Raw genomic sequence first — 22,015 nt, 5'->3', positions numbered from 1 at the left:
GTTGGCAAGTTATGTTGTAGTTATACAGGACGTTGATGAGGCCGTATCTGGATGAGGTTGTATCTGGAATATTGTGATCAGTTTTGGTCCCCTTGGTGTTCTGACTTCTGACTTCTTCAACTCTGGGTTTGTGTTGAACTTGATGGGATACTTTGTCCAACTCAGCATGTTTAAACAGTATCTCTCAGAGGGATTCATCTGAAACTTTTCAGGAGGTGAGCACAACAAGATTGAACTATTCAAAGTTACTTGGACTCTATTTTAAACTTACATCAGGACCAGTAGTCAGAGACACGTACAGCATGGAAACAGACCCTTCGGTCCAACTTGTCCATGCTGACCTGATATCCTAAATTAATATACTCCCATTTGACAACACCTGACCCATATCCTGTGGCAGCTCATTTCATTTATATACCACCCTCTGCATGAAGAAGTTGTCCCTTTTTATATATTTCGCCTCTTACCCTAAACCTATGCCCTCGAGTTCTGGACTCCCCCAGCCCAGGGAAAAGACCTTGTCTATTACCCTGTCCATGCCCCTCATGATTTTGTAACCTCAATTTGATCATTCCGCTGCCTCCGATGCTCCAGTGAAAACAGCCCCAGCCTATTCAGCCTTTCCCTGTAGCTCAAATCCTCCCACCCCCAGCAACATTTCCGTAAATCGTTTCTCACAGAGAAGTCAACGTTTCAGTCCTGAAGAAGGGTTAATACCCAACACGCTGACTACTCCACACCCTGGTGCTGCCTGGCTTGCTGGCTCCCAACCTCCTGCTTGCCGACCTCGGGTTGCAATATGTAGTGACTCAGTGGTTACACCTGCAGCCTCACAGCGCCAGGGAACCAGGTTTGATTCCAGCCTTGGGTGGTTGTCTGTGAGGAGTTTGCACATTACCCCAGTGTCTGCGAGGGTTTTCTCTGGATGATCCTGTTTTCTTCCATAAACCAAAGATGTGCAGGTCATGTGGATGGGCCATGCTTAATTGCCCATAGAGTTAGGTACATGGGTCTGGATGGGTTACTCTTTGGAGGGTCGATGTGGACTTGTTGGGATGAATGGCCTGTTTCCACACTGTACCTAATCTTATCTGCACTACTTTTGTCTCTAACTAATGGCAGAGTAGACTCGTCCGGCCCATTGGTCTAACATCTGCTCTGATGGTCTTGCTGTCTTAGGTTTCTCTGGATCATTTCATTGGCAATGTGCAGTCCCTGGCTCAATGAGCAGCAGTGTCCACTGAAAGCAAAGCTCATAGGATCGTAGAACTCCTACAATGTGGAAAAACAGGTCCTTCAGCCGAACACATCTGCACTGATCTTCCGAAGACTAACCAACTCAGATCCATTTTCCTACCCTTCATAAATTGCACACAGACCCCCAAGGGTGGAATTATTCCTGAGTTCCCGGTGCCATGAGGCAGCAGTGCTAACCCTGAGCTACCATGGGGTTGGGTTTGTGGGGTGTGGGGGGCAATTGCATTCCAGCAGAAAACAATAACAGCCCAACTACTCTCCCACTGCACCCACTGTCAGAACTGGCAGCAGATTCAGTCCTGGGGGGTGACCGAAGGCAGCGTCACCGGTGGGATCTGATTGCTTGGAGCGCTGGTGCCCCCGCTGGTGCTTCCGCAAGTTGCAGGAAAACATGAACCTCTTCCCACACTCGGGCCAGCTGAAGGGTCTCTCCCCAGTGTGGACACACTGGTGCTTCAGCAGGGTGGAGGAATTGCTGAAGGCCTTCCCGCACTCAGGGCAGCAGAATGGCCTCCCATCCCCCACCCGTGTGGACCAGCTGTTGCTTCAGCAGTGTGGAGGAGCGGGTAAAGCACTTCCCACACTCGGACAGGAGAACTTCTCCCTGGTGTGAACGGACTGGTACCTCAGCAGGGCTGAGGAATTGCTGAAGGCCTTCCAGCACTTCGGGCAACTGAACGACACCTCCCCCATGTGGACCCACCAATGGTAGATTCACTTAGATATAACTGCGTCACTTTACATATTACGATATCCTTTTGAATGTGCCCACATCCCTTTGAAGTGTAATCTCGTCCATTTAAACCTCTTTATTTGCAGAAATACCCATTAAAATGTCCATGTCCATTTAAAATGCAGATTGCCCCCTTTAGATATGACGCTGTTCCGTTATATGTCGGAATATCTGTTTAAATTGAGCCGTGAGCTTTCCCAATGTAGACAGGGCTCCTCGAAACGTGGCAGTGACCCCCCTGCAGCTGCAGAGCGAGACAGAAGAGTTTGTTTTTGTGAATGAGCAGTTGTAGCGCGAGGTGGCTGTTACTTGGTGACGGTGAGGCTCCCCCCGGCCCCGCCCATCCCCCTGAGCTGACGTCACGCGGGGGTGAAGGCGGTTGGGAGGAGAAGTCGCTCGAGCGGGGAAGGGGCGGCCGTTAGGAAAATGGCGCCGTGCGGCCCGGGGCAGACACCCGTCACTGGGCACCGCCGCCTTCCTGGTGCAGCTGCTGTGTCACGGCCACACCGCCCGGCTGTACAGCAGGCAGGAGCCGGTGACCATTCTGGAGGTGGATGGGGTTAAGGGCCTGTTTGGGAACCCGTCGGCCGCCTGGGTGGTGGAGTTCTACTGGTCGTGGGGCGGCCCCTGTGTCAACTCTGGGGCCACCTGGAAGGTACTGGGCCCGGGAGGTGAAAGGTGAGGCAGGTTGGGGGGGGGATGGAGGGGAAGGAATGTGGGGCCTGTCCTGTCATAGTCACATTTTACACTCACTTTACATCTGCTTTTACTGGGGTGTGTGCTGTTTACCCCTCACTGTTTGTTTAATCCTTGTGCTGTTTACCCCCTCACTGTTTGTTTAATCCTTGTGCTGTTTACTCTTTGCTGTTACTTGTGCAATTCCCTAGGGGAGTGTGTAAATACTATTGAAGGAGATTATGCACCAGCATGTCTATGTTTCTCAGTCATTGAAGGGGCAGGACCTGTTGAGAATGCTTAGTAAAGTATGTGGTGCACTAAGCCTTGTTAACATGGATATAGTTTGTTATTTGTCAAAATATACTTTTTATTATTTAGAGTCATAGAGATGTACAGCACGGAAACAGACCCATTCGGTCCAACCTGTCCATGCCAACCAGATACCCTACATTAATCTTGTCCCATTTGCCAGCACTTTGGTCATATCCCACTAATCCCTTCCTATTCATCTATCCATTCAAATGTGTTTTCAATGCTGTAATTATACTGACCTCCACTACTTCCTCTGGCAGTTCATTCCATACATGCACCACCCTCTGCATGGAAAAGTTGCCCCTTAGGTACCTTTAATATCTTTCTGCTCTCACCCTAAACCTATGCCCTCTTGTAGTGAACCTCCCCCCGTCACTGAGGAAAGGACATTTAAAAAGTTGAGCAGCCAGACAAAATGCAAAAGCTATAAAATGTTGAGCCACATGGGGAAAAAGAACTGTGTCTCTAACGTTTATTTTTCCTATTGGCATTTGAACACTTAAAATCTGTCAATAACACCAGCATCACGACATAATGTCTGTTCCATGGTGTGAACAACAGCACGCCTGCTCGCTGGTGTCACCAACACATGGTCCATGCTCCTCGCTGTCGGCAGAAAAGGCGACGTCGCTTATCTCTGTTCCTAAAGGTCTTCCCTTTATTCTTAAAGTTGTGCCCTCTGGTCCTAGTCTCTCCTACCAATGGAAACATCTTCCCAATGTCATTGCACTGTGGGGATGAAGTCCTACCCTATCTGGTCATTTCTGCTGCTGGGTGAGACAAGGCCTCAAGGTTAGAGGGAGTAGCTTTCAGACAGAGATGAGGAGGAACTGCTTTTCCCAGAGGGTCGTGAGTCTATGGAATAGTCTAGATTAGAGTGGTTCTGGAAAAGCACAGCAAGTCAGGCAGCATCCGAGGAGCAGGAAAATCGGCGTTTCAGGGAAAAGCCCTTCATCAGGAAAGTGTGTGTGTGTGCATGTGAGTTTGTGTATAAGACTGCGCGTTGGTGAGTGTATTTGCATGTGTGCATGCTTGATAAATTGTGATTGTGATGGAGTATGAGCCTGTGAGAGGGTGAGAGTGTTGAGGGCGTGGTGTATGTGTATGTCTGAGAGACCACATGTATGACAGAGGTATGGATAGAAGTGAGGGGTTACATTTTGCTAAAATAAAGACGGGCAAGACTTGAACAGGTATTGGTAGGGCCCTGGGTCGTGTTGTAGAACAGAGACCCGGGGGTGTTCAGGTTTATTGATCTTGAAAGTTCCATCACTGGTAGACAGGGGTGAAGAAGGTGTTTCGCACACTTGCCTTCATTGTTCACATGCTGAGTACAGGAGTTGGGACATCATGTTGGAGATGCACACAGAAAGTACTTTACTCAGAGGGTGATAGACATCTGGAATGCATTGTCAGGAAAAGTAGAGGCAGGGATGTTAGATTCATTTAAAGTGCATCTGGGCGGGGGAGATGGTGGCGACCCAGCAAGTCTGAGTCTGTAGTGCTCTGTCCAAGACTCAGGCAAAGTGGGCTGCCTGCCTCCACCACACCTGCCAAATCATTTAAAATAGCTTTTATTTAAATACACTAGTTATTTTGCACCAAACTTGAGCAGTTTAGTGCCCTGTTAAAATGACTAAAGGAAAGAATGCCCGCAGCTCGCACCACATAGGAACCCTTCCCCAGCTGCAGCAGAGGCGTCTGCAGCTGCCCCAGGGGCCTTAACTATGGTGGCGAGCCTTGTTGCAGTGATTTCTTAGCTTGAAGAGAAGATCGACACCTTCATAGCGTCCAGGAGCAGGTGGGAGTCGCCCTCGGTCGCGCTGCAGAAGCACGACCAAGATATTGAAAGAATCGAACATCAAGTCGGAGGGGCGGAGCTAAAGGCCGCGACCTCCCAGGCTGCTGCAGAATCAGCCGTGGGTCGGGTCTGGACTCTCGAACAGTGAGTCCGGGCCTTGGAAGATCACATCAAATACCTCGAAAATCGAGGTGGTCGAGAAAATATTCGTTTGCTGGGCCTTCTCAAATGGGAAGAGGAAGGCCCGCTAACAACGTTTCTGGAGCAGTGGCTTCCGCAGTTATTGAATCTGGAGGGTGGATCAGGCCAGGTCAGGGTAGAATGGGCCCACTGGCTTGGACCAGCGCCCCCACCCGGTCCTGTTCCGGCTGCAGTGCTTTTAGGAGAAGCAAATGCTCCTGGAAGCTTCCAGAAATCTTGGGAAAGATCCCCAAGCCATGATTTACATAGGATCCAAGATTATGCTGTTTCAAGACTTTTCCCTGGCTCTGGTCCAAAAGAGGAGGGCGTTTAAGGGATTTAAACATTCAGTACTCCCTGTGCTACCCAGCGACGCTTCGTTTTAGCCATGAAGGGTCCATGTATAACTTCGGATCGCCGGAGAAGGCCAAAGAATTTTTGGAGTCTCTTAGATAAATTGTAAGATTTAACTCGTGTGGTGAATGATGTTGTTCTGTCCTCCCCCTTCTCTGGTTCACCCTTTTTTTCTCTTTTATTACTTTATTGCTTAATATTATCTCCGGGAAGTAGGGAGGGGGTGCTTATTTGTTCTCCACTCTGCGATTTTCTCCTTTTTTTGTAAATATATATAGGCCGGGTGGTCTAGTAGATTTAGGTGAGGAGGGGTCTCTGTTTTGTCTTATTTTTTCTCTTAAAACGGGGTTATTTCCCCCTGTTATTTTGTATTACCATAATTAATTATTATCTGCTGAGACTGTAATTTTATAGTTTTATATGTTTATATGTGGTATTAACATCACCAAATATATCTAGGTGTTGATGTGTGGGTGGGGAGGGGGAGGAGGGTAGGGGACTCATTGTTAACTTTAGCTTGGTCGTACACTTGAATTTTCTTCACTTTATTATGGGGTGCCTTGGTCGAGGGTGGGGCACTGGTCGGGAGAGGATATGATTGGTTTTTGGAAAGGAAGTGATTCCCCTGGAAACGGGAAAAATCTCCATTTAAATATGTTGTTTTATTTAGAAATAGTTTTTTTTATTTTATTGGTGTGAGTGTAATAAAGAATCTCAATTTTTGTGAATTTTCTACGGTCTAATCTTTTAGATTAGATTACATTACAGTGTGGAAACAGGCCCGTTGGCCCAACAAGTCCACACCGACCCACCGACGCGCAACCCACCCATACCCCTACATTTACCCCTTGCCTAACATGGGCAATTTAGCATGGCCAATTCACCTGACCTGCACATCTTTGGACTGTGGGAGGAAACCGGAGCACCCGCAGGAAACCCACGCAGACACGGAGAACGTGCAAACTCCACACAGTCAGTCGCCTGAGGCCGGAATTGACCTGGGTCTCTAGCGCTGTGAGGCAACAGTGCTAACCACTGTGCCACCGTACTGCCCAGGTGCGTTTTGGATGGTGTTTCTCCTCCCAGGGGGTCTTGGACTTGCCTGGATGATTATGGTGAGTCATTCGCTTAAATAGTGCACCTGGAATGCCAAGGGGAGTAATTCTCCAATAAAAAGGAAGAAAATATTATCAAACCTCAAAAAAGAAAGGGTTCATATAGCTCTTCTACAGGAGACCCATTTATTGGATAAAGGAGATTTGAAATTACAACAGGGTGGATTTGATCAGGCCTTCTTTTCTTCCTTCAGCTCAAAATGTAGGGGAGTAGTCATTCTTATTTGGAAGAATCTCCCTTTCAAAATCCTAAGTCAGATAAAAGATTAATCTGGACAATATAGACTAATTAAAGCCCTTATAAATGGAGAGGAATATGGGATTTTAAACCAGTATTGTCACCCGGCGCATCCTTTCAAATTTATAACTGAAGCCTTCTCCAAACTGATGGCTCTCTGTGCTCGTCATACAATTATAGGGGGAGACTTTAATTGCATTATGGAGCCGGAAATAGACAGGATACCCAAGAGGACTGCAGGTGTATCCCCCAGATTTAGACAATTGGCGAATTTGAATCAAGAATTAGAATTAATAGATGTGTGGAGGTTCCTCCACCCCCAAGGCAGAGATTTCTCTTTTTACTCTAATCCACATAAATGTCACACGAGAATTGACATGTTTTTTTATCCCCTCGACTTTTTAAAATTCCATATCGTCCTGTAAAATAGGTGATATGATCATTTCTGATCACGCTGCTGTGTACATGGAAATCAAGGCTAGGAACAATGAGGCATCCCCCTGACGTTGGCGTATGGATTCCTTCTTCATGAAGGATAGTAAATTTGCAAAATATTTTTCTCAAGAATTTAAAGCTTTCTTGGAAATTAATTCAGGTACAGCTAGTAACCCGTCAATGATGTGGGAGACTAATGAAGCTTATGCGAGAGTTGTGATCATTTCATACTCGGTGACCCGGAAAAAATTAAAAGGTAAACAACAGCGTCTACTTGAGGCTCGCTTAAAAGCAGCTGAAACAGCATACGCTGACAGACCTTCTATTGCCAAATTACAAAGGATTATGACCCTTAGGACAGCTCTGAATACCGCCTTCACTCAAACGGCAAAGAGGGAAATATTATTTGCAAAACAAAGATTATATGAATTTAGCGATAAACCTGGTAGATGCTTAGCATTTCTTGCAAGGAAAACAAAAGGGCCCCTCAAACTATCACAGCTATCAGGGAAAGTGCTGGTACTCTGATTCACATCATAAAGGGATCAACACAATCTTCAGAAAGTTTTATTCTGATCACAGGATTGTGAAGATAGAGCCAGGAGGAGCCAGTTCTTTTTTAAAAGCCTGGCCTTTCCAGACTTAATCCCCGAATAGGTATCGGTCCTGAATGCTCCCCTAACAACCCAGGAAATACTTGGTGCAATCAGGTAACTTCAGAGCGGTAAGGCACCTGGCCCAGAGGGCTTTCAGGTTGAATTTTACAAAGAGTTCACAGGAGTATTAGCTGGCCCACTTATGGACATATATAACTACACAAATAGTCAGGGCTGCCTCCTGCCTTTACTGAAAGAGGTGAATATCTCCCTTATTCTCAAAAAAGGAAAGGATCCAGAAGATTGTGCACGATACAGACCAATATCCTTGCTAACTGTAGATTTTAAAATTCTCTCTAAAACATTAGCATTGAGGCTGGAGCGGGTACTGCCATATATCATAAGAGGACCAGACTGGATTTATTAAGGGCCGTGGATCATCTAATAATATTAGAAGGGTCTTGAATGTCAATCAAGTCTGTCATCAGGAAAGAATACTGGGAATAGTAGTCTCATTGGACGCAGAGAAGGCATTCGACAGGGTTGAATGGTCATACCTGTTCTATACATTGGAAAGGTTTAGCGTTGGAAACGCATTTGCCAAATGGCACTCAACACTGTATAATGATCCCCAAGCAGTTGTGAGCACCAATGGAATAGGTTTGGATAGCTTCAGTGTGGATAGGGGCTGCCGTCAGGGATGTCCTCTCTCACCATTGCTATTCACGCTAATAATTGAGCCACTAGCGGGAAGCGATATGGGCTTACTCTAATATAACGGCCCCAAGGGTTGGTGCAGGTAAACCTAAAATTACCCTATACACAGATTATGATCTCCTTTTTCTTAATAATCCTCTGATGTCCATGCCTCTCTTCATCCAAGTTATTAATACATTTAGTTCATTTTCAGGCTACAACATTAAGTTTTCAAAATCGGAGGCCATGCCGATGGGTGGCCTCACTAATATGTCCCACTTATTGGACGGATCCCACTTCCCCTTTCGGTGGTCTCTGGGGGGTTTCTTACACTTAGGCATTTTTTATCACCCCAGTGTTTGGCCAACTGTATAAAGCCAATTTGTACGTCTATTGGAAAGGGTAAGGCACGACCTTCAACGCTGGGGAGGCCTTCCAATTTCCGGGCTAGGTAGAATAGCCCTAATTAAAATGAATGTCTTGCTCCCTCTTATACCCTATGAGAATGCTTCCGGTGATGCTGCTGAGTATGGCACTGCGTAAACTGTATCATTGGCTGGGTTTTTTCATCTGGAATCCTAGACGGCCTCTCATTAAGTTAAGGAAGCTACAGCTTCCACAGGCAAGGGGAGAGGGCTGGATTTTCCAGACTTTAGGAAGTCTCAGTTAAGTTCCTTGTTCAGCTACATAGCCAATTGGGTCTCGTCTGATCTGCAATCAATCTAGATGGACGTCGAGGCTTCTCAAGTACAGTGTCCTCTTATTAACCTCTTATTTTTAGATAAGATGTAAATCATCACGAACCACTGTAGAAACCCTACAGTACGAAACACAATTAAAGCTTGGAATATAATGTGGCAAAACGAGGGTAATTCACATAAAACATCCCCCTATACTCCTATAGTGGGGGCATGGGGTTTTCAACCGGAGCTTACAGATGCCATATTCAAATCCTGGAGATCCAGGGGTATCTCCTGTTTAGGGGATCTGTTTGAGGAGGGGTCTTGATGTCTTTTGAATAGCTGCATCAGAAATTTGGATGACATAATGGAGACCTGTTTCGATACTTCCAAATTCGAGACGTCATACAGAAGAAGGCTATGCTATTAGATAGTCTCTATAAATCAGATAGAGAACGTAGAGTGTTGTGGCCAATGGGTGTACCCTCGGTCAGCACTCTTTATCATTTATTACGTGATGAAATGTCGGAAGATATGGACCGTCTGCTTAGAACATGGGATCAGAATTTGGGGCTGGAAATTTCTACAGAACAGTGGAATGACATCTGGGAAAATGCCAAAAAAAATCTCCATTTGTAACAGAACCCAGGCCATTCAGGTAAAGATACTTCATAGGGCCCATATGGTACCAGAACGGTTGGCAAACTTTAGGGCAGGAGAATCTGCAATGTGTCCCAAATGTAAAACAGAGGTGGGCATTCTTACACACCACTTGTGGACATGCCATAAGATCCTCAAATACTGGACCAAAGTAGTAAACGCCCTGACAGACATCTTGGCAACGTAAATTACAGTAGATCCAGTATCTCCTCTTCTGGGCTTCTCGAGCTTACCTTCTGTGGATGTGCACGGGAGCAAATTATTTTCCATTTTCTCCTTCTGTGTAAGGAAAAATATCTTAGTAAACTGGGTGGCTGAGGGCCTTCCAGGACTTCCAAATTGGCATAGATTAATCATGGAATATATTCCCCTTGACTTCCTTACAAATATGGTGCAACAAAAAACTGAATTATTCTATAACATATAGCAGCCTTTTTTGAATTTCATAGATACAGTTATTTTGGCCATTCTATCAAGGACTTTCATCTAGTTGAGGTAACGGTTCTGGCTGGTCCGGGGCCCCTTGGGAGAGGAATCCCGCATGAATACGGGTTTTATTATGACTTGATGTTCACTCATTCCAAGCATGTACTTCACGACTTAATTACTATATTATCCTTTTTTTCTCTTGCATAATGTAATTTATTTGATCATACACTCTGGTTAGTTATGGGTTAGATTAGTAGTTAGTTGAGTTTTGTCTTTTTCTTTTTCTTTGTCAGGTTTTGGCTATTATTTAAGATTTAATTGTATATTAATGTTTGTACTTGTGTTTTTTTTATTGGTAAACTTGTAAAAACATGTTAAGTTTTCAATAAAAATATCTTTTTAAAAAAAAAGTGCATCTGGACAGATGCATGAGTAGGTGGAGAGCAGAGGGATATAGATTCAGGAATTGCGCGATAGGTTTAGACAGGGAATTTGGATCGGCTTAGGCTTGAAGGGCTAAAGGGCCTGTTCCTGGGTTGTAAATTTTCTTTGTTCTATGTTGAGGCTGGACAGGATGTTGGTGAATCTATTTTTTTTGGAGTACAGGGTACAGTTCTGGTCGCCCTGTCATAGGAGGAATACTATTAGAGATGGTTCGGTAATGATTTACTTGGACATTGCCAGGACTGGAGGGTTTGAGTTATAGGGAGTGGCTGGGACTTTATCACTGGAGTGGAGGAGGTTGAGGAATGACCTTATTGAGATTTGAAAAATCATGAGGGGTGAGGGTAAGGAGAATAGCGAGGAGCATGTGCGGTTATGTAGAGCCGGGGTGGGGAGGTGAAACAAAATTGTGGCTCTACCTTTTTTTTCCTCCTATTGGCATTTGGCCAGTTGAATCTGTCAGTTACACCAGCATACCTACAAAGCCTACTGCACGTGCCCCTCGGTGTCAGCAAGCGCTACGCATGGTCGCCGGTGTCTGCAAAAAAAAACTGCACATCCTTCTATGTCTGTAAAAATGGTGCATGAATTTCATTTGCCAGCCCAATGAGGAGCACTGGAACACCAGGAGGAGGAGCCTGGTCCTCCTACCATTCAGAACAGCCCTATTGTCTGAATCTGAGACGTCGATTTTCCTGCTCCTCGGATGCTGCCTAACCTGCTGTGCTTTTCTAATCTTGACCCATGAACCTCTGAAGCTGCTGCTGCTGCTGCTCTTTCTCTGAATGAAGACTGAGATTCATCCAAGACTGTAATTTCCTTCCTCTGTCCAACAGCATACTCTTCTCTCACTCTCTTTTCTATTTCTTTTATTTTCATGCTGGGATCCAATTGTTGACTTGCAGCAACTGAAAAAGGGAGTGAATCCAGAAAGAGGACAGACTCTGGAAAAGCTGGTCCCGGTCTGTGCCTCAAACATTTGGCAAATGCAGTACCACAGGGTGAAGTTATAGTCTTTACTGTGGGGGAAAAAAAAGCAGAAATGAGGTGTATTGTTTAAATGGTGGTATATTGGGAAGTGAAGAAAGTGAGGACTGCAAATGCTGGAGATCAGAGTTGCAATGTGTGGCACCAAAAAACTCAGCAGGTCAGGCAGCAGCCAAGCAGCAGGTTAGTTGACGTTTTGAGCACGAGCCCTTCATTAGGAATGATGTGTGGACGTACAAAGGGGCCTCAGCGTCCTCCTACGCCAGTCAGACAGGTGCAGCAAGCAATCAGCAAGGCAAGTGTTATATTATCAAGAGGAATTGAATTTAGAAGTGGGGATGTCTCCCTGCAGTTAGGGGGTCATTGAATATATTCAAGGCTGAGTTCACATGATGTTTGAACAACAAAGAAGTGGATGGTTATTGGGGAAGGCAAGAAAATAGTTTTAAGTACAGAGCAGTAACAGTTGTACAACATAGAAACACACCCTTCAGTCCAACGAGTCCATGCTGACTGACTAAACTCATCCCACCTGCCTGTGTTTGGCCCATTTCCCTCTGAACCATTCTTATTCACGTACTTATCAAAATGTACTTTAAACACTGTAACTGTACCTGCATCCACCACTTCCTCTAGACATTCATTCCACACACAAACCACTCTTTTTATTTTAAGAAAAAATGTGCTCCTCATGTCTTTAGAATCGTTCTACTCTCACTTTAAAAGTTTGCGCCCTCATCTTGAAATGACACCTGCCGTTCACCTCACCTATATTCCTCATGATTTTTTAAACCTCTCGAAGGACACCTCTCAACCTCCAATGCTCCAGTGAAAAAAGTCCCAGCCTCTGCACCTAGATGTAGGGAGATCCATATCCATTTGTGATCTGTTCAATGCTGGTGCAGGCTTGAAAGACCAAATGGCCGACTCCTGCTCCCAATTCTCATGCTTTGTCCTGGACAGCAAGAGACCACAGACATAAGAGCAGAAAGTGGGCTATTCAGCCCATCGGGTCTGCTCTTACCATTCAATCATAGTTGATCAATTTCTGAGCACCATTCTGCTGCTTTCTCCCTGTCCCCCTCGATACTCAAGAACCTAGCTATCTCAGTCTAATTGTCCTCAGTGACCTGGCCTCTGCAGTCTTCTGTGCCAATGAATTCCATACATTCGCCACTCTGACTGAAGAAGTTTCTCCTTATCTCCATTCTAAAAAGTCTTCCCTTTACTCTAAAGCTGTGCCCTCGGGTCTTAGTTTCTCCTACTAATGGAAACATCTACCCAACATCCACTCTGTCCAGGCTGTTCAGTCTTCTGTATGTTTCAGTTAGATCTCCCCTGAGTATGGCCCTGTTAATCAGCATGAATCAGACCCTTCAGGATGAGGTACAGCAGGGATTAGGTTCAGCAAATTGAAAATGGAGGGAGAGTGTGTGGGATGGAGATCTTCAGCCTCTAAGGAATAAGAGAGGAAAGAAAGTTCACTATAACTTAGAATTGATTGGATGTGCTGATGGGCCGAGGAGGGGCAGAGAGAGTTAAACTTGGAGAAATGTGATGTGTTGCATTTTGGTCAAGCAATGCAGGCAGGACTTACACAGGGGAGGTGTTGCAGAAGAAAGAGAGCTTGGAGTGCAGGTTCATAGTTCCTTGTAAGTGGAGTTGCAGGCAGACAGGATAGTGAAGATAATGTTTGGTATGCTTTTCTCTATTGGTCAGAGCATTGAGTGAAGGAGTTGGGAGGTCATATTGTGGCTGCGCAGGACATTGGTTAGGCCACTTTTGGAATATTGTGTGTAATTCTGGTCTCCATCCTATGGAAGGATGTTGTGAAACTTGAAAGGGTTTGGAAAAGGTTTATAAGGCTGGTGTCAGAGTTGGAAGGTTTGAGCGAGAGGGAGAGGCTGAATAGGTTGGGGCTTTTTTCCCTGTAGTGTCAGAGGCTGAGGGGTGACCTTATAGAAGTTTATAAGGGGCATGAATAGGTTGAATAGCCAAGGTCTTTTCCTCCGGGTAGGGGAGTCCAAAACTAGAAGGCAGAGGTTTGAGCTGAGAGGGCAAAGATTTAAAAGGGACCTGAGGGGCCACTTTTTCTCTCAGGGTTTTGCATGTCTGGAACGAGCTGACAGGAAGTGGTGGAGGCTGGTATAATTACAACATTTAAAAGGCATCTGGATGGGTACATGACTAGGAAGGGTTTTGAGGAATATGGGCCACATGCTGGCAAATGGAATAGATTGATTTTGGATGTATGGTTGGCATCGACGAGGTGGGTGGAAGGATCTGTTTGTGTGGTGTATGACTCTTACTGTCTTCGGTGAATGCAGAAGTGTGGTTGTGAAGACTGGACTTTCAGAGCAGCTTTCAAAGATGTTTTGCCCTTACTGGGACCGGAAGAAGTTACAATGAAATCTTTTATTTGTGAGACAGCAAGCAACTAAGTGAGTACATCTGGGATTTTGGGGGAAAGTGGGAATTCGTTGCACTTCAAGGATGAAGCCCTACCTTATCCAGTCATTTCTGCTGGTGGCTGAGACTAGGCCTTGAGCTTTGGGGGAGTAGGTTTAGGACAGAGATGAGGAGGAGGAAGTGAGGGCTGCTGCTTTTCCCAGAGAGTAGTTTATCTGCGGAATTCTCTGCCCAAGGAAGCAGGCTCCAAAATGCCCTGGTCCTAAGTCTTTGATTTGATATACCCGTGACTGTAAACTTTGAAGTGCTTTGGTTAACTGATGCAAATATTTCCCACTTGTCCAACATACAGTGTCAGCTGTTTCATCATTAGGATGGTTTTGATTCATCTACTCTTATTAGACAATATTCATGACAATGTACACGAGGTGATTCTATATAAGCAAGTTGTAGACAATTAAAAAAGGCCGACCAGGCAAGGAGGTGGTTAACAAACCCAGGGCATCCCTCTTAGAGTATGCATCTTGTTTGTTTACAAATTAAACACGCTTCAGATCTTTTCCTAGCTGCTTTCCAAAAATCTGGGTGCCACCAGGTTTGTGAGTGTTAACAATAATGTACATAATCAACTGAAATAGGCAGCAGCAAAGAATGAACACAAACCAGTCCAGTAGGGGTCACCCACATTTTGGTTTGAGTATTGAGGGATTACCCTTTTTGAGGCCCCTGTGATATCAGTACCATACCCAGGCTAATGTGCATTGAAACCAGATTGAAGTGTTAACTTTTCTGCAAACTTCTACCTGTGTGTGTGTCTCTCTGTAACATTTTCCAACTTGCTTCATATCTCAGTTTGTCAGCTTTTGTTTATTCCTTCCTTCCAAGGCTAGCGAAGCACACACTTTCCAGAACAGTCCAAATTAGGGAGTTGAGCCTCACAAATCCTGGCTATGACACATAGCTGCTTAACCAACTGTGCAAACTCTCAATATCTGTCAGCCGTTTCATTTGCAAATCGAACACTGTTTTCAAAGCAAGTTGTTTGTGTCTCTGCATGAGTCCACAACCCAGGGGAAATCCAACGGAGTCTTTAATAGTTGCCCAATGTGTCCTGTATGCTAAATTAATTCAAGTGTGGATGTCCTGAAGCGAGCAATTATACTTATTGCAGATTTCTACTACCCAATTAAGACTAATGTCGGGCACTCGAATGGATTGGTGGCATTTTATATAATTATTCCCGACAGTGTGGAAACGGGCCCTTCAGCCCAAAAAGTCCACACCAACGCTCTGAAGAGCAACCCACCCAGACCCATTCCCCTACATTCACCCCTGACTAATGCACCTACTACGGGGCAATTTAGCATGGCCAATTCACCTAACCTGCACATCTTTGAACTGTCGGAGGAAACCCGTTCAGACACGGGGAGAATGTGCAAACACCACACAGACAATTGCTCGAAGCGGGAATTGAACGCAAATCACTCAAAGTTACATTTTCCAAAGAAGCCTGTTGTTCTACAACCTAGAGTTGTGTGATTTTAAATCCAGGTTAAAGTGGATTGGCTATGCTAAATTACCCATAGTGCCCAGGAATGTGCAGGTTAGGGTGGAACGGTCATGCTAAATTACCCATAGTGCCCAAGGATGTGCAGGTTAGGGTGGATTGGTCATGCTAAATTACCCATAGTGCCCAAGGATGTGCAGGTTAGGGTGGATTGGTCATGCTAAATTACCCATAGTGCCCAAGGATGTGCAGGTTAGGGTGGATTGGTCATGCTAAATTACCCATAGTGCCCAAGGATGTGCAGGTTAGGGTGGATTGGTCATGCTAAATTACCCATAGTGCCCAAGGATGTGCAGGTTAGGGTGGATTGGTCATGCTAAATTCGGCATCAGGTGTATTACTCAGGGTTAAATGTATAGCAATAGGTGTGGGTGGGTGACCTGTGAGAGAGTCGGTGAGGTCTCGTGGCCTGCTTCCACATTGGAGATTCTCTGAAGAGAGGGGACTATGGAAAGTGTGTTCTCCGCCCCTTCAGCCGCAGCGCATGCGCAGCGCGGGGGCTTGCTGTCGGTCTTACCCTGCCCCCTTTGCCGTCACTTTTCCTTGCCCCGCCCCTGGTTCCTTTATTGACGTCACAACGCGGAAGTCGACCTGTCAAAGTGAATCTCCCTCCATCTGGACAACTCTTCATCCTGGGAGGGAGGCAGAGATGGAAGGAGGCGAAATTGTTCACTTGTAGCAACTGGAGTGAATCCAGGGAGGGAGCAGACTCCGCAAACTCTGGTCTGTGTTTTAATTTTCCGGGTGAGGAGGAACTGAAGAATCGATGTTGGGAAGGCGGAGGGGTAGATAGTTTTCTGTTTTGATCTTTAAAATGAACCCGATTCCCACCACTAACTGCAACAGGTGTAAGTACAGCACATGCAATTTTCCTCATTGCAGCTTCAAGCCAGTTTTGCGTCCTCTTTTCTTCCTACGCCTTTGCTCCAGCACAGTCAGCTTCCTTCCCTCATTCCCATCCCCCCGCCCTGATGTTCCAAGCTGACCCTCAAAAGATCTGTTTGTCTCTCCATTCTTTTTTGTGGGTTTTGAAAACTTTCCCAATCCTCTAATTATAAGAGTTGGGAAGTTATGTTGTAGCTGCACCAGACATTGGTTAGGCCACTTTTGGAATGTTGTGTGCAGTTCTGGTGTCTCTGCTGGAGGAAGGATGTTGTGAAACTTGAAAGGGTTCAGAAAAGATTGACAAGGATATTGTCAGGGTTTGAGCTGAATAGGCTGGGGCTGTTTTCTCTCGAGCGCCAGAGGCTGAGGGGTGACCCGACAAACTTTTATAAAATCAGGAGGAGCATGGATAGGGTAAATAGACCAGGTCTTTTCCCTGGATGGGTCATAGTTTTAGGGTGAGGGTGCGTGCAAAGAATGAGCTGCCAGAGAAAGTGGTGATGGCTGGTACAATTGCAACATTTAAAAGGCATCAGGATGACATTGACTGCATTGGCGCCACCTCGTGCTCCCGCGAGTAAGTTGAGCAATTCATCAACTTCACGAACACATTCCACCCTGACCTTAAATTTACCTGGATCATCTCTGACACCTTCCTCCCCTTCCTGGACCTCTCCATCTCCATTAATGACGACTGACTTGACACCGACATTTTTTTACAAACCCACCGACTCCCACAGCTACCTGGATTACACCTCTTCCCACTCTACCTCCTGCAAAAATGCCATCCCGTATTCCCAATTCCTCTGCTGTATCTGCTCCCAGAAGGACTATTTCCACCACAGAACACACCAGATGGCCTCGTTCTTAGAGACCACAATTTCCCTTCCCACATGGTTAAAGATGCCCTCCAACGCATCTCGTCCACATCCCGCACATCTGCCCTCAGACCCCACACCTCTCACCGTAACAAGGACAGAACGCCCCTGGTGCTCACCTTCCACCCTACCAACCTTCACATAAACCAAATCATCTGCCGACATTTCCGCCAAAAAGACCCCACCAGGGATATATTTTCCTCCCCATCCCTTTTCCACCTTCCGCAAAGACCGTTCCCTCCGTGACTACCTGGTCAGGTCCACACCTCCCTACAACCCACCCTCCCATCCTGGCACCTTCCCCTGCCACTGCAGGAATTGAAAAACCTGCACCCTCGCCTCCATCCAAGGCCCTAAAGGAGCCTTCCACATTCATCAAAGTTTTACCTGCATATCCAACAATATCATTTATTGTATCCGTTGCTCCCGATGCAGTCTCCTCTACACTGGGGAGACTGGATGCCTCCAAGCAGAGTGCTTTTGGGGACATCTCTGGGACACCTGCACCCATCAACTACACCGCCCTGTGGCCCAACATTTCAACTCCCCCCTCCCACCCCCGACACCTCCCACCCCTGGACGCTTGGAGGAAGAACGGCTCATCTTCCGCCTCAGAACACTTCAACCCCAGGGCATCAATGTGGACTTCAACAGTCTCCTCATTTCCCTTTCCTCCACCTCACCTCAGTTCCAAACACTCTGCTGCCATTTTCACTATTTTCACTTTGCTGTACCTCATCCTGAATGGTCTGGTTCATGCTGATTAACAGGCTCAAACTCAAGTGACATCCAATTGGACACAGTGGACATTGGAAAGATGTTTCCATTGGTGGGAGGGAATAGTACCTGAGGACACAGCCTAAGGGTAAAGGGAAAGCCTTTTAGAACAGAGATAAGGAGAAAGTACTTCAGCCAGAGAGCGGTGAATCTATGGAATTTAATGCCGCAGAAGGCTGCAGAGGCCAGGTCACTGAGGATATTTAAGACTGAGACAGATAGGTCCTTGAGTATCAAGGGGATCGAGGGCTACGGGAAGAAAGTGGGAGAATGGGGTTGAGAAACTTATCAGACACTATTGAATGGTATGAATAGACCTGATGGGCTGAATGGCATAATTTCTGCTCCTCTGTCTTCAGTCACTTGCTGTCCTGGACACAGAGTGAGAAAATTGGGAGCAGGGGTAGGCTATTTGGTCTTTTGAGCCTGCACCAGCATTGAACACATCATAACAGGATATGAATCTGCCTACATTTAGGTGGAGAGACTGGGATTTTTTCACTTGACCATGGGGGGTTGAGAGGGTGACCTTATTGAGGTTGATAAAGGATATGGATGACGTTAATGGTGGGTGTCATTTCCCTCGGTGGCGGTTTCAAGATTAGGGTGCGAACTTTCAAGGTGAGAGGAGAAAGATTCAAAAGAGACATGAGGGACTCTATTTTTCTTTTTACACAGAGTGGTTTGTGTGTGGAATGAATGTCTAGAGGAAGTCGTGGATGCAGGTACAGTTACAGGACAGGCAAAAAGGGGTGAATAGATTATTTCGGGTGTTGTGAAATTGGTTCCGACTACGTAGTAATAGAGTCACGGAGTTGCAGAGCACAGAACCAAACCCTTCAGTCCAGGCTGTTCAGATATCCGAACGTAATCTAATGACCCATTCGCCAGTATTTGATCCACATCCTTCAAAATCCTCCTTAATCATGTCCCCATCCAGATGCCTTTTAAATGTTGTAATTGTACCAGCCTCCACCACTTCCTCCAGCAGCCCATTCCATATACACACCACCCTCTGTGTGAATGGGTTGTCTCTTCAGTCTGAAATATATCTTTTCCCTATCACCCAAAACCAATGCCCTCTAGGTTGGACCTAGATGTCGGTAGATTCATATCCAGTTATAATTCGTTGAATGCTGGTGCAGGCTTGAACAAAGATGGCCTACTCCTGCTTCCAATTCTTGCCCCCTCTGTCCAGGACGGCAGGAGAACATAATTCATCGGAGCAGAAATTGGCCATTCAAGGTCTGCTCTGCCATTCGATCATGGCTGATAGGTTTCTCAACCACATTCTCCCACTTTGTCTCCATAACCCTCCATCATCTTGATGCTCAAGAATGTCTCTATCTCAGTCTTAAATGTCCTCAGTGACCTGGCCTCCACAGCCGTCTGTGGCAGTGAATTCCATAGATTCACCGCTTTCTGGCTGAAGAGGTTTCTCCTTACCTCAATTCTAAAAGGTCTTCCCTTTACTCTGAGGCTGTGCCCACTAGTCCTAGTCTCTCCAGTCAATGGAGACACCTTCCCAACTTCCACTCTTTCCAGGCCATTCAGTATTCATTACGTTTCAGTTAGGACACCCCTGCTTGTGGGCCGATTAACCAGCATCAACTGCATCCTTCAGGATGAGGTACAGCAGGGATTAGGTTCAGCAAACTGAGAATGGAGGGAGAGTGTGTGGGATAGAGATTTTCAACTTCTAAGGAATAAGCAAGGAAAGAGAGTTCACTATAAATTAGAACTGATCAGGTGGGCTGATTGGCCAAAGTGTGGTAGATGGAGTTTAAATCCGAGAAGTGTGTGGTTTGCATTTTGGTTAAGCAATCCAGGCAGGACTGACATGGTAAAGGGGGATATTGCAGAACAAAGAGACCTTAGAGTGCAGGTTCATAGTTCCTTGAAAGCGGAGTCACCGGTAGACAGGATAGTGAAGGCGGCATTTGGTATGCTTTCCTTTATTGGTCAGTGCATTGAATATAGGAGTTGGGAGGTCATGTTGTGGCTGTGTAGGACATTGGTTAGTCCACGTTTGGAAAACTGTATTCATTTCTGGTCTCCCTTTTTATAGGAAAGACATTGTGAAACTTTGAAAGGGGTCGGAAAAGATTTACAAGTCTGCTGTTTGAGTGACAGGGAAAGGCTCAAATGGCTGGGGATATTTTCCCGAGAGCATTGGAGGCTGAGGGGTGACCTTATAGACGTTCATAAGGGGCATGGATAGGGTGAATATCCAAGGTCTTTTCCCCAAGGTAGGAGAGTCCAAAACTAGAAGGCATACGTTTGAGATGAGTCGGAATTTTTAAAGGCATCTGAATGGGTACATGAATAGGAAGGGTTTAGAGAGATGTGGGCCACATGCAGGCAAATTGGACTAGATTAATTTAGGATATCTGTTTGGCCAGACAAGTTGGACCAAAGGGTCTGTTTCCGTGCTGTATGACTCTAATCTCCTTCGGTGAAAGCAGAAGTGTGATTATGGAGGCTGGAGTTTCAGAGCAGCTTTCAAAGATGTTTTGCCCTTAATGGGAGCAGAAGAAGTAACAATGAAATCCTGCATTTGTGAGACAGCAACTGAGTGAGTGAGTACATCCGGGATTTTGGTGGAAAGTGGGAATTCAATGCACTGTGGGGATGAAGCTCTACCTATTGAGTCATTTCCGCTGGTGAATGAAACCAGGCCTCAAGATTAGGAGGAGTAGATTCAGGACAGAGATGAAGAAGAACTGTTTTTCCTGGAGAATAGTGAATCTGTGGAGTTCTCTGCCCAAGGAATCAGTAGAGGCAGCTTCATTAAGTATATTCAAGACACAGTTGAAGGTGGTTTTTGCATGGTAGGGGAATTAAGGGTAGTTGGGACAATGCAGGGAGGAGGAGCTGAGACAATAGATAGATCAGCCATGATCTTAATGAATGGTGCAGCAGGCTAGATGGGCCAAATGGCCTACTCCTGTTTGTATTACTATGAAACTACAAACCTGCATCTCCCATGGCTAACCCACCTAACCTCGACTTTCTGGGCAATTTAGCATGAACAATCCAAACCAAGGCCAGTGAGCAATGTAGTGATGTGTGAAATGAACTTCAGAGAATGATAGAAAGGGACAAGGAGTGTAAATATGCCAGCAATCAAAATTGGATTCTAAAGATCACAAAAATTGAAACCAGAAATGGTATCTGAATGTGTGCTGCATTGTAACAAAAGTAAATGAGTTGACTGCACACGTTGAAGAGAATAATTATGATCTGAGACTCCTTACAGAAACATGGCTTCAGGATGACAAAGATTGAATCCTGAATATCGAGGGTTTGGTCATAGGGGAAGCGAGGTAAAGGTATAAGGTTGGTGCTGCTAATCAAAGCACTGATCACAGGGTAGTCTGGTGTCAGCTCGGATTTCAGGTCCTGATTTCTCTGTCCTCTGTTGATCTCCCTGTTCCTACAGAGTAAGATGTCGGTCTGTTGTCAGCTCTGCTGGATTTCTGCTGAAGCTTTGCCCCCCCCCAACTTTTTTTTGTCACATTCTGGAACAATAAAGCATTCAGCCAATCAAGCCCCAACCCACATATCCCAGCCTGTCAACCATCCAGACACACAGTGTAATCATAGCAGGGAATCACACAAGAAAAATGAATCCAAATTTGAAACAAATAGGTGCTCTTGTTTAATGTTTGTTCATTCGGAAGTAAACCAGAAATGGGGGTCTCCTAGGATTCTGAGACTGTCATACTTGAGGAATTCTCTCTCTCTTACATCTATCTATGAGAACCCAGCTATGATTTACAACAATATTTACACCAACAGAAATAGACAAAGATGTACAGGATGGAAATAGACATTTTCTCTCTCATGCGCGCACACACACAAGTCCACGGGAGTGAATGTATATTTGCAGAGCTGAGCTGAA

General features: G+C 45.7%; 3 protein-coding genes across 3 annotated transcripts in view; 2 read left to right on the top strand and 1 right to left on the bottom strand.

The window, feature by feature from the left end:
- The window catches only part of LOC140460630 (uncharacterized), a 569,010-nt gene that overhangs the window by 209,352 nt on the left and 337,643 nt on the right, over positions 1 to 22,015 (top strand). The gene's annotated exons all lie outside the window — the stretch shown is intronic.
- LOC140460632 (uncharacterized) overlaps positions 1 to 22,015 on the bottom strand; it is a 1,198,404-nt gene that overhangs the window by 1,040,471 nt on the left and 135,918 nt on the right. The window lies entirely within an intron of this gene.
- The window catches only part of LOC140461047 (uncharacterized), an 89,334-nt gene continuing 69,629 nt past the window's right edge, over positions 2,311 to 22,015 (top strand). The window contains exon 1 of the mRNA XM_072555831.1: positions 2,311 to 2,668. The gene's annotated coding sequence lies outside the window, so the exon portion shown is untranslated. The remainder of the gene's footprint in view (positions 2,669 to 22,015) is intronic.

Source organism: Chiloscyllium punctatum, chromosome 36 (genome assembly GCF_047496795.1).
Source record: "Chiloscyllium punctatum isolate Juve2018m chromosome 36, sChiPun1.3, whole genome shotgun sequence".
Classification (NCBI taxonomy): domain Eukaryota; kingdom Metazoa; phylum Chordata; class Chondrichthyes; order Orectolobiformes; family Hemiscylliidae; genus Chiloscyllium; species Chiloscyllium punctatum.
This window is presented reverse-complemented; position numbering and strand designations above follow the sequence as displayed.